The sequence below is a fragment of the Sebastes umbrosus genome, chromosome 20 (genome assembly GCF_015220745.1).
Source record: "Sebastes umbrosus isolate fSebUmb1 chromosome 20, fSebUmb1.pri, whole genome shotgun sequence".
Classification (NCBI taxonomy): domain Eukaryota; kingdom Metazoa; phylum Chordata; class Actinopteri; order Perciformes; family Sebastidae; genus Sebastes; species Sebastes umbrosus.
In genome coordinates this window covers 26771955-26786118 of record NC_051288.1, presented here as the reverse complement: position 1 = coordinate 26786118, position 14164 = coordinate 26771955, and the positions used below count along the sequence as shown (strand labels likewise).

Below are 14164 nucleotides of genomic sequence, written 5' to 3'. Positions count from 1 at the left end.
TATTTGACACATCTTAATGAAAATATGAGGTAATGCTGTCCCCATGATGTAATTCATGGAGACAGAAATGTTGCTGCGTAACAGGGATGACCCAATAAGCAAGTGAAAGGTAAACAAATTAAGTTTACATTTATTTTGAATCTTATTTTGAAAGGGCTTAAGACCGTTCCCAAAAACTGTAATTTTATTCGTCATGATTAGCGAACCTCAGGAACCGCTCATTAAGCGCCCTGCTCACTAGAACGTAGTGTTAATAAATGATGGTAAATAAGCCTATATACTTGAACATCCACACATTTGTTTATATTTTTTAAATGTTAAATTAATTAATCGGTATGTTTTATTTGATTAATTATTTGTTTGCTGGCTTTTTTTAAAATTTAATTTAATTCATTTATTGTTATTTTATTGTTATTTTTTTTTTTATCTTATTTCTTAATTTTGAACCATCATTCCCTGTGTAGATATGTTGTCATACATTATTTTGTCTAGGCAGTGGGATGTTTGGAGAAAGTGAAAATGCTCTGTGTTAAATATCTGTGAATAATATTATTTTTCTTAAATAAAAATGTCATTTAAAAAAAATTACATTTATTTTATCAGAAATGTTTTTTTCTTTTTTTTTAACCAATTAAATGGAGGTTAATGGACATTATAGGAAAAGTAAAGCTTATATTTATTTTTTTCCATTTTAATTATCTAAGTAACAATATTATTTATTTGTGTTTTTAGTTATGTTGTTTTTTACTTGACTGATGGTTTAATTATGTTTTAATACATGTTGTGTGTTTCTGTGAAGTGATAATAAAGTTTAGTTAAAAAAAAAAAAATTGAAGAGGTCACAGAGAGGTCATGGAGAGGTCATGGAGAGGTCACTGCGCGCGCATTTTCAAAACAAACATGGTGGCCTGACGTTAACTCCAGCAGCTTCAACCAAACCTCTGAAGGTGAGGACATGTAGATAGGTAGATATAGACATGTAGGACATATTCTGACCTATTCTAGCTGTTTCAAGAGGAAATGAGAATGACATGAAGATGGAGGAAGATGAAGATGGAGGAAGATGAAGATGGAGGAAGATGAAGATGGAGGAAGATGATGGAAGAAGATGAAGATGGAGGAAGATGAAGATGGAGGAAGATGAAGATGGAGGAAGTCATCATACACTGAGGTAATTAACCGTCTGCACACATTATACCTTCCTTTTTTCTTCATTAAATAAATCTACTTTTCTAATATCTGTTGTGTAATTAAGCTTTAAGTTTGATGTATGTTTAATTAGATCAATGCAACTCTATCAGGCTTTGTTTTGACAAATACTATGAATTACTTTGACTGTGTACTTTTTCAGTAATCCAATATCAAAGTCCCTTCTAGAGGACAAGAATAAGCCTTTTTGTCTAACTTTAATGTTTTTAAGAATTTAAAAATTAATAAAATAAATAAATAAAAGGGACAATTAAACAGAAGAGTAAATAAATAAGGAAATGAATACAAAGATAAATAAATAAAGAAGCAAATTAAAACAGAAATATGAATTTGTCACATTTTATCAATTAATAAATTAATTGCTACATTTATTTTTAATATTATTTTTTACTACATTTAATTACATATTTATTTATTTCCTTATTTATTTATTTATTCATTTATTTATTCATTTATTTTTTATTCGGGCAGGTTCCGTCCTCCATACATTACTGATTATTTTCATTATCTATTGATCTATAATCTGACAATAATTCTTTCAATAAACCCATAATCTTTTTAGTCTATGAAATGGCAAAAACATTTACGGATAAATAACTTAAACGAGAAATATATCATCAAAATAGTTGCTATTTATTTTCCTGTCGGTGGAATGATTAATTAATCGACTAATCGTTTAGAAACATGTGGCTGCTGTTGGCAGAAAGATCTCCAAAAGTCCAGTTTTCAGGAACAGAAAAACCGTCTCAGCGTGATGTGACATGAATGATTAATATGAACTCAGAAGCATGTTAATCCTTCAGTTGATCTGGAAATCTGGTTGTGATCTCCAGAGCAGTTTGGTAAATCACCAATCTGGAGTTATGAAGTCTTTCCAGCCCACAGCGACAGCGTGATGCATGAGCGTAGTTTAAAACACTCCACCAGAGGATGACTTATTCATCTCCTATCAGCACACACACACATAATTAAGACAGGAGGTAGAAAGAGCTTCCAGTCTCTTTAAATCTGCTTTGATTGGTAATTAGCCGCTGAGCAGGAAGGAAACATCGATTCGGCAACTTAATCACACATCTGGAGATTTGAAATAAAGCAGCAGTGAATGAAAACAGCTTTTCCCCCTGAAATATAACCTGCAATCATCCTCTCAAGCAAACGTGGGAGAAATATCAACACTTTTCATCAGCAGCCACTTTAACCGTCTGCATAATGTCTCTCAAAGTGCATTTAAAGGGACAGTTCTGGTGTTTCTCAGTGTGGTTGTATGAGCTTCTTCTCCATAGTCAGTGTATTACCTACTGTGATGGAATTTTCCATCAATTCCTCTCTTATTGGTAGAAAGGTCAGAGTGTTTGTCAGAGCGTCCCTCTGTTGACATTATTGGGTTGGAGTCCTGTCTAGAGGAGCCACCGTTATCTGTACAGCTGTGCCTGTAGTGGAGACCGTAGAGCCAGTCGCTAGGGCAACCAGGGTCAGAGATGCCAGAGGAACGGAGTAAGTCAAAACATGATAAGGGGTAAGACACTGAGCACCGGGGAGGAAGGGCAGAGTTGTGAGGCCTTCACACAGAGAGCATCTATTGTGGAGACCTGACAATTCTCCTTGATCAAGCTTCAATAAACCTTCTTTGTAAGACATCATCAGCTCCGGACCTCTTCCTTCCAAAGATAACTTGTGTATCAATTATTCCATCACACCTACAGGTGATGGAGTTTGGAGCAAAGCGATGTACTGCTGTGGACGGGGGCAGCAACAAAACACACATTAGACACCTAAATCAATCAATATCAGTTTAAGTGTACGCTGTATTTAGAATATTCTCACCTCTTGACCTCGCTGTCAGACATCCCTTTCTGTTATCTGTGCTCTCTTAAAGGCCGCCAGACTCCGTTGAAAAAACCTGTAATTTGACCTCTTAGAACACAGGAGTTACCGATCGGTTCGATCGATCGGTTAGTTTGTGTTATTGTGTGCATTTGGCGTTTTAAAGGGTTAATTCAGATTCTATTGAGCACGGGACCTGCTAAAATAAATGAATAAATAAATAAATAAATGATTTGATAAATAAATAAATAAATGACTTGATAAATAAATAAATAAAGCAACAGGTAGCAGCAAACATAGAAACAATATCCATATTTACGGAACTACTGTGGAGGAAGGAACCATCTGAAATAAAAAATAAATGAATAAATAAATAAATAACTCTTGTGTTTAATTTTCCGTTTTATATATTTGTCGTTTCGTAATGTGTAAAAAAAATGTATAAAGAAAAGAATACAGAAATAAATGAGTTTGGGGAAATAAATAAGGGGGGAAATGCAAAGTGAAAGTCATGCATAAATAAATAAATACATAAACACATACATTTAAAAATAAATATAAAATAAATAAAAAATAAATGCAAAAATATATAAATAAATAAGAATAAATGCAGAGATAAATAAATTAAGTATACATTTAAAAATGTATAAAAATGAATACATAAATGAATAAAAAAGGGAAAATTACACAGAAGACTAAATGAATTAATACAAAGATAAATAAATGAAGCAAATTAAAACAGAAATATCAATTTATGTCACATTTTATCAATTAATTAATTAATGGCTACATTTATTTTTAATGTTATTTTTGCTATATTTTATGACATACTTATTTACTTTAAGGTACATTTTGAACAGTTACATGTGTGATTAATCATGATTACCTCTGGACAAACATGTGATTAATCGCGATTAAATATTTTTATCGATTGACAGCCTTAATAAATATATATATATATATATATATGCATATTTATTACTTCTCATTATTACATACTACATCCCTGTTTACACCTCTATGTACATATATCACTTCTCATCATGCATACAGTATAGTGTAAATGCAACATCCTGTTTACATTCAGTTTTCCCATCTGAAATACTGTCTTCAACAAATAAGCAAATTTACATTTACATTACTGCATTTACTTATGTTTATATTGATTGAAACTGCACTATTTTATGCCTTATTCCCCCTTTTATATATATATATATATATTATAAGCACTGTTGAAGGAACCTGAGACCAACGACTGCTTTGCTTGAATTGTTAAATGACAAATAAAGAACCTTGAACCTATGAAGCTTCATAAAAGAAATGAAAACTAAAGTAATATGTATGTTTTAAGTGTGACAGAGACATCATGACAACGAAGGACAAAAACCCAGAAGTGAGCTGAATCGGACCGACACCTTGAGGAGTTTGAAGTGACATGAAGATGCAGCCGAAGGTGAGGAAGCTGGTTTTCTGATCTTCTCAATGATTCATGTGTTTGTGCTGCTGCTGCTGCTGGATCAGCCGGTTGGTGCGTCGCTGCTGGTGCGTCGCTGCTGGTGCGTCGCTGCTGGTGCGTCGCTGCTGGTGCGTCGCTGCTGGTGCGTCGCTGCTGGTGCGTCGCTGCTGGTGCGTCCCTGCAGGGTCGCTCCTGGATCAGCCAGTTGGTGCGTCGCTGTCGGACCTGACTTGTGTTTAAAGCTGAGATGCTGTTGTTGTCACGTGGTTGCTTTTAGTTGTAATTGGTTGTTTTATTTTGCTGTGAATCTTTATGCATCATGCTGGTGTTTTTTGTGAGTGTTTCTAGATGTTTGTTGTGCTCGTGTTGTTGCTGCTGCGTCTGTACTCACTTCCTTTAACTTTCTGTTTTGTACACTGAAAACTGATCAACAACAATGATGCTTCAGTATTCATAAGAACACATCTGGGTGGTGATTCTCCTTTCAAACAGTGTTCCATACTTCAAGTACCGTGTTTTTATGTCACATTTCTTTAGCTGAACTCTTCAAAGTGTGAAAAACAATCTGTAGAAGATGTAACATTGAGCGTGTTATACAGTCACTTTATTACTTTATCATCAATTCATTCTGGTTTTTGCCTTTTTCCAGAGAAAATCAAATATATAAAATAGACGTGAATTCACAAGACGCTGCGTCACAAAAGCTTCTCAGCGTTGAGATTGTCCTCCTGTCCTCACTGACGTCCTGACGTCCTGACGTCCTGACGTCCTGACGTCCTGACGTTGTTGAATCAGAAATGGAGGATAAATAAATCTTGTATGTGTCTGTGGTCACCCAGAGCTACGATAGTCCATCACATCTGTCCAGAGAGCAGAAACCACAGACTGTCTCTGGTAGAAACAACAACGTCTCTAGATGACGTCATGTTGAGTGTCGATGGAGCAGCTGCATAGCCTGACACTGATCCATCCAGACTCCATTCAGAAAACAAGCATTTTAAAAGTTGTCTGCTTGTCGTCATGGTAACAGACCTGACAAAGCATTAATTCAGACTTTTTAACTAATCAGCATTATTATGTAGTTATTTCAGCATCATGTTGATCTGTTTATTGATATTAAATCACAGCACAATCTGTTTATTTTGGGTTCATACCGCAGTAGAGACGTGTGGCTGCTAGATACAGTCACTGTAATGTGAGTACAGCTCGCCGCCGGGTGACGTTATGATCTCAGGCACGACAGCGTTTGGTTTTCTGACATATCTGGGACTTCACCAACATGTACAAAGCAGCAACAGAGGTTATTTCTTCCACGTTTTCTAAATGTGTCTATTTTGTATTTACTGAATGATGAGTGTTGTTGTTTTAGATAATATAACTATAGATATTTGAGTTATTGATCCATGTGGACTTTGTGTTATTGTTTATCTTCCTGCTCTGGTGTGAAATACATGAACGAGTGTGTGAGACAACACGTGAGCATGCTGTCTGAGATTTACATTTAGACGGCTGTTGTTGTCGCTGCTCTGTGTTCAGTGACAATGAAAACATGCTGAACAGTTTTCCTCCGTGTGTGCCTGACATTGATTTTGTTCAGCTTTCATCTCTGCGTCTGTTGGCCGTCAGCGCTGTTTGCTGCTCAGAGTTAAAATCAAAAGATGTTGTTCTCAAAGACATGGCTGATAAGACTTTGGAGATGTTTCTATCAGATTGTTCATGTTACACTCAGAATGTCTGGAACTGTGAAATAAAGGAATAATAGTTCTGGTTGCAGTTTCACATTTTAAACACTAGAGGGAGGAAGACTGAGTGTGATGGAATTAAGACATACTCTATTGTCATTTCTACATTTCTATTGAAGAGAAATCAATTTGTTATCCATTTTAAATATGAATATTAACTCTGTTTTTTGTTTTAGCAACTATTATATACATATATTATGTGTTAAAATATGTTAAAAGGCTGATTAACTCAGGACGGAATCAGGCAGGAGGTGTGTTTCTGTCCTGATGACGTGATGATGTAACAGCAGAGACGAGACGTGTTTAGATTAGAGACTGATTGTTTAATACAGTAATGATGGAGGTGTGTGTGTGTGTGTGTGTGTGTGTGTGTGTGTGTGTGTGTGTGTGTGTGTGGTCGGTCACCGCTAAAGGCAAGGTTGACGGAGTCCCTGCATCAGTAATCATATCTTTATGTATGTGGCTGGCTGAGTGTGTGTGTACATTTCTCTGATGTTGTGTTTGTATGTAGTTGAAGTCCTGCTGGTGTGTGTGTGTGTGTGTGTGTGTGTGTGTGTGTGTGTGTGTGTGTGTGTGTGTGAGCAGTAATGAATCTGCAGTTTCCGTGACTTATTCATGTTCAACCTTCTGTCTGGCAATCTCCATTTTATTATTTTTCTGCTTGATTTTTTTTCTTTAACAACCTCCGATGGCGTGATGATGGCGGTTGGAGGAAGTCGTGTGTGTGTGTGTGTGTGTGTGTGTGTGTGTGTGTGTGTGTGTGTGTGTGTGTGTGTTGTGCAGCTGCAGCCAATCATGAAGGCAATCTTCGGCGGCCCGTCTTTCCATCAACGCGGCCGTAAAAGTCGAGGAGGCCGTAAAATGGAGTGACGGATTTAAGAGCTGCTGATTTTTTACTGCCCGCCATCTTTGTTTTGGGTGCCCTGCTACACACACACACACACACACACACACACACACACACACACACACACACACACACACACACACATTACATTAGCGTCATTATCAATGTTTGTGTTGTCCTCTTCAGTGTGACAGCCCTCCTCAACGTCCGCCTCTCAGGATTAATAATCCAGAGGGATGTTGGTGGTGAAGTATTGAACAGTCTCCTACAGAGACACTGTACCTTCTTCTTGATGCATTTCAGGGCTTTTGTTTGTTGGCGGTTTGGTGCGTGGATGGCTGGGGCACAAAGTACACATTTTAATGATGTAATATCTAATAGATAAGATAAATCAGCTGGGTCTTCTCTGGTGGTCCAGAGGCAGCGTCTGATGGACTATCTAGCTACTATGTTTCTCCTCACATTAGTGTCTTCCATGTTTCTGTTTGGCATTGTGTCATCACCAGCTCTTTGTTTTATAACCTTTAGAACTGGCGCCTTCCTCAGTTACACTACTGTATATCTTCAACCAACAAACCCGAACAAATTCAATCACCTTTTAAAAGTATAGTGTCCTCTACAGATAGCATTAAGAAAACATTTACATGATGGAGGAATGAGTGAGCAGAGTGCAGCAGCTCGTCGTGGCTGCAGTATCGTAGTGGCGTGGCTCCGCCGTGCCGTGGCTCCGCCGTGCCGTGGCTCCGCCGTGCCGTGGCTCCGCCGTGCCGTGGCTCCGCCGTGCCGTGGCTCTGCCTTGGCTCCGTCCAGCCCGGACAACTTGGGTGGCGAGGCGTTCTGCTGCACCAGCGGAGTAAAGCTCCACATCCGCTCCCCAGCGGCGTTCTGATGCTACTCGTCCACTAGTTAATTGATCGCTGATGGGGTCGTTCTCTCAGATGGATAAAAATATAAAAATGAAAAATGCTGAAATGGATGGCCCTTAGTATATGGACGACCCGCCCAAGTAAAGTAAAGTAGGAAAGACTGCATACTGTATGTTTTGAATTGCTTTTACATTTAATTTATGTTTCACAAAACTAATATTTGTGTTGGGCTGTACTGAAACATTCTTCATTGAGCAGGTAGTCGTATAACAGCTGAAAAGACTTATGAAGTTATTTAAAATATTAATATTTCATGTGAAAGGAGGTTATATTAAAGGTTGTTTCATAAATGTGCTCATTTAAAGACAGTGTAATGGAATGCTGAATGACTTTGAAACAGCTCAGTTATTGTTATAATGAAGAGGTCTTTTTTTCGTGGCACAGAAGTGGAATAAAAGACAGCTAAAACAAAATCAACAAAAACATCAGTATCGGTATCGGCCCAGAATTTAGCATTTGGTGCATCTCTACGCTGGACTATAGAAGATGAGGAAATAGGAAACAATCGCATCACAATTGCCCAGCGCCCAAGTCGATCAAGTCGTTTCTTTTGTCCATAAAAATTGTCCAAAACCCAAAATATTCTGGTATTTTACAGTCCGATCAAACGTCCAATCAGCTGCTGCTGGACTTCAGTCTTGTGTTCCACACTGTGCTCATGTTTCCTCTATTTGAATCCAAATTACACCTTTATATCAGCTTTCCATTGATGTTCACAGCCTGTACATAGTGTAGAGAAACTTCTAGAAACTTTTCATGGCTGACCTAAAATCTAATCTCTTCTCGCTGTGTGTTGGCTGCTGTCTGGTTGTGAATGATTTCTTTCTGTTCCCCGACCTCTCGAGCTCTCGGCCGCTGAGCGCCGCAGAAATCACCTTTGATCGTCCAATCACAGAGCCCGACCTCCGCCTCTGACCAATCTCCTCCCAAATCACTGCAAATACTTATCCAATAAAACACCCTTTAATATAAAAAAGAAAACCATCTTCAAGGCCTCGGTCTTGTTTGGCTCATCGCGCTGGATTACGGCTCGACGAGAGGCGGTTACATCACATCCTCGCCGTTTGAAAATGTACTTAAGGCCGCTGTTGTTAAGCCTGTTTTAAACCTGCAGCGATTACTGGGATCAAGAGGAAATTCTGGGAAAATACACTCATGAATCTGTGGTGTAGCGCAACGTAGCCTCACTAGGAATAGATTTTCTAGGTAGTAGTGTGTGTTGTAACATGCGAGTGGAGTCATTAGCCGGGTCAGGGATGAGTCACCTGAAAGCCTCCGAGTGTTGCAGGCAGATGAACAGCAGCTGCTTTTAAAGTTCAAAGACAAACTTGTTGACCTGGTTCACAGGAAACATCAGCGACCTTCCTTCATCAGCACTTCCTGTTCACACACCGACCGGACGTCCGTGACCTGCATGGTTCCTTCCTTTTAGTGTTCAGTGTTGTTGCTGTGCACTCACCGGAGACCGATGCTGCTAAAAAAACATTCACTATATACAAGACGTCATGTTCAGAGTTTATCCGTTCTTTGTCGAGATTGAGAATAAAATGAACTTTTCAGAGTTTTGAAATCCTCTCATAATATTTTGAACTTTTGGCATTTGATAAACCTTTAAATTCACTCAAACTGGACTTTGTGGGTCGTATTTCTTCCTCTCACCTGTACGAACAGCAACACATTCAGGATTGATCATTAAAATGATGAAAATTATATTAAGGAGCAATTTTATAGGCCATCATTAGGTCCAAAAACCAAGTGGCGACATCTGAAAAACCAAGTGGCGACGTCCGAAAACCAAGTGGCGACGTCCGAAAACAAAGTGGCGATGGCAAAAAAACAAGTGGCGACGTCCGAAAACCAAGTAGCGACGTCCGAAAACCAAGTGGCACCCCTAATATGTACACAACATTGCGACGGGGGTGCTGGTTGATGTTGTGATGTAAAGCTTTCAGGCGGCGGTGGACACAGAGTCCAACATTTCTTTCAGTGTGGAAATTGTCTTCAGAAACGACTCAAAGTGTGTTACTTGGAGAGATTGTTTTTTGACAGCCGTATCAATTTTTGATGAATTTCACACAGAATTAGAGTCGGATCTGCGGCTGTGTATCGATGTGTCTGTGACAGTATACTTGTTTTTGTCTCTCCATCCATCACCACCACCATCACTTCTGTCCTGTGATGGGCGTAGCAGGCTTTAAGGGCCGGCAGTGAGGACTTACACTTGTTTTTGTTCAAACTTTAGTGCAGTTAAGGTGATAAAGTTCAAGCAGGGTCTCTAGAAGTTATGGAACTCTTCAGACCGAGTCGTTAACATGCTGAGCGTTCACTACTACCACTACTTCTTCTTCTTCTTCTCCGCATGCAGACTCACACAGCATTATTTAACGCTGGTTAAGTAATGTTTTTCATCCAAAGCTTAGGAGAAAGACGAGCCCCGGGGTGAGGGAATAATCTGCATGCCAACAGAAACACAAGAAAGAGGAGGACAACAACAAAAGGAAATGCTATCTCCCATGATGCGGTGTGAATATTTCAGTGCAGGTGGGAGCGGCGTGTTTCTGCAGGGCAGACATGTTCTTGCTCTTAACACAGCGCTCACATCGTGTGTTAGAAGTCAACCTTCGCTCTGCAGCGATACACCTGACTGAGGCTGCTTAGCATTGCAGAGCGGGCGAGGAGAGACGCCGCTGAGCGCCCTCAGTAACGCTGCTAATGTCAAACGCACACGCCGTCTGCAGCAGAAACCGCTGCTCCTGAAGGAATACACAAGCAGCCTTTCATGTTCCCATATTGTGGCGAGATGAACAAAATGTGGAAGCCGGGGATGAATGTTTATTCAGGTGTGTGTGTGCTGGTGTTAATGTGCATTTGAATGTCACCGGAGGGAAAACCTTGTATCTGCAAAGTGCCTCAGAGTGGACAGAATATCAAGAACACTTGTATAATTTAAGGCAGTGTTTCCAGAACAACAGACACTGAGGTTATAATGATCTGTTTAATGTGCAGTATTACTAACATGACGGACCAGTACAGCATGAATGTACCTCACTAGATCAGAGCAGATCCACTGCATCCTCTAAGATCTGAACAATATGTACTTTACCTTCAGGACGCAGGTCGAGCATGCCACACACGGATGTGGACTAAAAGAGGCGTCACATCCTTTGTTGCTTAACAAGCTCTGATCACACACACCGCGTGCTGTGGCGGCGGCACTACACACTAACACTAGGGCTGTCAAAGTTAACGCGTTAATAACGCGTTAATAACGCGTTAACGCAAAATCGTTTTAACGCCACTAATTTCTTTAACGTATTTACACAATCGATGTTTGTAGGTTGTAGCGGGCCAGTTTTAAAGCTAGAGTGAAGATACCGGTATCATGTGAAACTATACAACCTGATGAATCCATCGGTACCAACCATGTCATCCCTTGACCTCTGACCTCCAGATCAGTGAATGTAAATGGGTTCTATGGGTACCCACGAGTCTCCCCTTTACAGACACGCCCACTTTATGATAATCACATGCAGTTTGGGGCAAGTCAGAGTAAATTTTTGATGGTAAATGCAGTACCTTAAAAGGCCTCATGACGCACAAAAACCAAGATGGAGACGGACAAAAACCAAGATGGCGAATGCCAAAAACGAAAATGGTGAAGGCCAAAAACCACCCACTCCCATGTTGATAAGAGGATTAAATACTGGACTAATCTCCCTTTAAGGTTCATTTAGAACAGATACATAAATATTTGATTAATGGTGATTAACTATGTGATTAAATGTAATTAAATATTTTACTCGACAACCCTAAAATAAATACAATGGGAGATACGTGGTTATAAATCTGCCTCCTGAGAGAGAGCTGGTTTTACATTAACACTGGGAGCTAACTGGTTACGATGGGAATAGTGGGAGAAACATGTTTAGCAATGAACATACTAGGAGTTATCTGGTTGTGTCCGTCATTCATCTGCTTGTTTAAAAGGTGCTTTTGGGCGCTGCTTGTGTGTTTATGTAACCTGTGTATGAATAGTTTACTGTCTGCGACACCACAGGAATAAAAGATGAATCTGGCAGCCAAATGTGAGGAAGAATTGATCTTTTTCTCCGAGCGGCTCTTGGGGATAAAAACAGGCCACTTACAGCCGAGCTTCATGAATAATGTTCAGACGATGTTAAATCAGGAGACTCGGCTCGCGGCGCTGCTGACCCTCCGCTGCATCTTCATTCCCTGTATGATACATGAACAACACGCTCAGGAAGGCTTCAGTTCTCCTCAAGTTAACAGTTGAAGAATACATTTCAGTGTGTGACCCAGGAAGCATTAACTCGCCATGCGGTCTGATCTGGCATTATTTACTGTACAGCAAGCACTTGAAAAGATGTTTAACTAACTACACTGTAGACTCATAACACTGCAGTTAGATGAATGTATTTGATATATGTTGTAGTTAGAGAAACCTTGAAGTCAGTGTTTGAACGGCCACGTTATAAAGTGATTCTCGATGTGAAGCTGCATGAAATCAGAGCGAGTATTCATGAGATTTTTATGCCTTTTCAACAACATCTATAAATCCTTGTGATTCATAAAACAACACGGTGTGACTGTGTGTCCACATAGAAGATCTCTCCTAAACGCTGTTTGTTATTCTGGGGATGGTAAGGGTGGTCATGGATTGTGTAGCTTAGAAAAATATTATAGTAGAATGAATTTACAGGAGCTTTGGTTCCAGTATGTTACTGAGTAATGATGCAGCAACACTAGGAGTGGGAAAGAAAATCAATTCACCTAGGTATCATGAATTTGAAATAGATGTTTTAATACCAGAATCGATATATGTGCTTCATCTGAGTCTATGTGGAGGTAGAAGGAAGTTACCGCTTTTATTGTGGTAGTCTGAGTAACGTGACGTCATATCCGTTCCGTATCCGTCAACCAAAACAAACTTCAGAGAGTGTAAAACGTTGGAGGGTCAGCGTGGATACGACCTGCACCCTCCCATGTTAAATCCAGCGTGGTAAACTACACATCCAGTAAAGGATGGAAACACTTTGGGTTTCACACATTGACAGGAAAAGCAGAGCTAGACAGAGCAGAGCTAAAGCTGCATGCTAACTTCTAATAAAGGCAAAAATGTGTCTGAAAATAAGTCAAAACAAAGCCCGGAAAGGTCTGAAAAATAAAAGTCTAAAAAAAAATAAGAAAAAGGCCAAAATATGTCCAAAAAATATCTAAAATATGTCAGAAAAAAGGCTGAAAAAATGCTAATATCCGAAATATGGCTCAAAAATGTCCAAAAAAGAGGCCGAAATATGTCTGAAATATTTCCGAAAAAAAGTCTGAAAAAAGGCTCAAATATGTTCAAACAAAAGTCCGAAATACGTCCGATATATGTCTGAATAAAAGTCCAATAAATGTCTGCAAAATGTCCGAAAAAAGTCCGAAAAAGTTAGCAGGAAATGTTATCGTATGGCGGTAATGTGGCCGAGCCGGCCGTTGCTCTCGTCTCCGTGGTCAAATGGGCCGACGCTACGACTGTAGAGCACCCAGATACTGACATTTGTGTTCTCTGCATTGAAACGGCCCCGATGGAGCTGACCATGGATGGATAAAGAGAACGGAGCTGACGGGAGAGCTAGAGACCACCTTGGAGAAGTTAGAGGAAGTAGACACGTGGGACTACGTCCGCTTTTCAAAATAAGGTGTTAACAAAGGGAACTGTATATACAAAATACATATATGGAAATAAGATTGATGGATTATATTCACCAGAAGTATAAAACAATACATGTCCCTTATAAATAAAAAGATAATAGAACCAATCTGTGAGGGAAATGTCTTTATTCTTTGATTTCTGGGTTACTGGAAAAAAAAATTTAATAAATAATTCCTGACAGTGACTGATATATTTGACTTCAGGACATCTCTGACTACATACATGCTGAAAATCAAACATTTTTACTGGATTAATTTAGATATTTTCCAAATTAAAAGTCCCTAGAAGTGAATGATTCAACTTTTTCCCTCCATGGTCTAGTGATAGACCAAGTATGGTGATAGTATTGATTCAGGAGATAGGTGAGGTCCCAACCCATCATACAGTATATATATATATATCATTATCACCTTCCTCATGTACTTGGACCAACCTTTTCCC

The 14164-nt window shown here is 39.2% G+C and overlaps 1 long non-coding RNA gene across 2 annotated transcripts in view; it reads left to right on the top strand.

Moving 5' to 3' along the window:
- Positions 1-901: 901 nt before the first annotated feature.
- LOC119479302 overlaps positions 902-14164 on the top strand; it is a 117831-nt gene continuing 104568 nt past the window's right edge. For both annotated transcript variants that reach the window (XR_005204660.1, XR_005204659.1), the window contains exons 1-2: positions 902-1171; positions 4385-4486. This is a non-coding gene — a long non-coding RNA (uncharacterized LOC119479302). The remainder of the gene's footprint in view (positions 1172-4384; positions 4487-14164) is intronic.